We start from the raw sequence: 2,337 nt of genomic DNA on the forward strand, positions 1-2,337 counted from the left end.
AGTGTACGATCAAAAATTAACATGAAAGAACTTTTAAATTAAATGGACTAATTTAGTTTTACATAAAAAAATCAATAAAAAGAAAATTAAACACGGAATTAATACGCACTATATAAATTGGACTTATCAAGAAAAAGAAGGACAGCCTCGGTTAAAAAATTAGGGAGAATTTTGGAAGGGAAGGGTTTTTAATTCAAAAACTGAAACTAAGCCGGCTTAGTTAAAACAATATTTAATCTATTCATTCGATGCGTTGCTTAGACAATTCTCGAGATTACGTTGAGTTCTTCGAACAATATGAATTCAATGTGATTCAAATCTTCTTTTACGAAGTGGCTTTTTGCTAAGGCAAAACTCAAGCGGAAACATAAGTGTCAGAAAGGAGTGATGTTTCTAGAGTGTTGATCTCGAAACTGTAGTGATATGATGAAGAGAATTGAACTTTTTCAGAATAAGTGCAACTGTATTAAGCTTGCAGCGAACGGGTTCTTGAGATATCTTCATTCATTCTTCCTCCCTTTTTAAGTAACGAATTCTCGCCATCTGTTCTCATTCCTTATCGTACTATTTTTGCCACAAGAATGCAAAGTAATAATCAGTGTACGCAAATTTATATCCAGAATGAAACGCATGGGACGCATCCACTAGATGCAAGAACACGCTAATTTTGACCGAGCATTTCTAACTTCCAAAGAGTCCAACTTTGGAAAGCTAGGAAAAACTAAGCAAAGTAACAATAAGTTTGAAAAATAGTGGCGCAGAGAGAGGCAAAACAACTTTAATGATCCTCGTGATTTACCACCTTACCAAGCTTAAGTGCAGTTGAAAAAGTCAGAAGCGCCTCATTTCAATAAAAATTTAGTTTCAAAAACCATAAAAATTTCTTATGTTCGCTGCAGATATGATCACGTTGTGGTGACTGATGGTGGAGGTGAGGAAAGGTGGAAAAGTGCCAAAGGAATACGATATTAAAGTACTCGAAAAGATTCGTTCCGGATTTAAATTAATGAGGAACTAATCGAAAGGCTGCCACTTTTACAACCCAATCCTCGAAGCAAGTTTACCTAGGGTAGTAAAGTCCAATGAGACGAAGATTCGGGGCAATATTGACTTTGTTCAGTTTAGCACGCGTCTTGGTATTAGAGCCCGAATCAGATTTCGCCGTGAATGAATGTATAAAAAGTAAGAAAATGTTATCCGATTGTCGCCGAATTTTTTATGCCCAGGTAGATGGGGGCGGCAGATTTTTTCTATTTCAGAAAAAGAATGAAAATTTTTATACGATATGCGTGTCGTACTTTATGAGTAATAACCAAAAAACACGAAAAGCAAAGCTGTTCAGAGCTTTGTTAACATAGACGTGTGCGCTTTGCCAGCGTGTTCTTTGAAAAGTTGATGATTTTGCAAAAGTGTAGGGGACATCTTCATTTTTCCGAACGGGAGAATGTTCGCACACACAGATACTAAACAATTGCGCAGAAGGATAGATGGCACAGCCTAACAGAGGGACATGATTAGGTGTATTGCTAATTTGAAACAAGAATTTATACACTTTATGGGGCTTTCGAAGCTTGGTTCTATGCGTTTGACCAACTCATTTTATTTTTTACGAAATTATGACACACTATAAAATTGAGTGGGCGTGGTTGATTTTTTACATTATTGTACAGCTATTACAGCACAGTTGATAGAAATTACGTTCAAATCTTTGTAGATTTATCTGTTGTAGTTTAAGAGAAATGAGGTAAAACCAACTTTTGATTCTTTTTGAGAAACAAAGATGCACCCAATTTTCGTATAACTGTAAGCATGTGCCTCGACCACTTTGGCCCATTTTCGATATCACCCCGCGTGCAAGAACTTCAATATTTTTACCAGATGCAAAGCTAGTTACACCACAGACAAACGAACGAACGGACGGACATTCTTAAACGGATCCAGAATTTGATGTTGGTCAAGAATATATATACTTTGTGAGGTCGTTGAAGCTTCCTTGTGGGCGTTACAAACGTTTTGACATAATATCTTGAATATATCTTATCATCCTTTGCTGATGCGTATAAAAATATTATTATTATTATTGTTATTATTAATTTCGCCAGAGAAATAAATTCTAAGACTAAACTCTTAAGGCACTAGCATCTGAGGCTATCGGGTTTTATTAAGAACCCTATCGCATTTGAAATTCGAACCCACGACGATTGAGTTGCTCGTCGAGATTCCTCGCCTTCGGCCATGCAGGTGGATTTAAGTATAAAAATGAATGTGACACGTTTGTTAGAATTCCGACTTGATACCTTGCGTATTTAAAAGACGTTCATTTGACTTGTTCTTACT

The sequence above is a fragment of the Glossina fuscipes genome, unplaced genomic scaffold (assembly GCF_014805625.2).
Source record: "Glossina fuscipes isolate IAEA_lab_2018 unplaced genomic scaffold, Yale_Gfus_2 128, whole genome shotgun sequence".
In the NCBI taxonomy this organism is placed as follows: domain Eukaryota; kingdom Metazoa; phylum Arthropoda; class Insecta; order Diptera; family Glossinidae; genus Glossina; species Glossina fuscipes.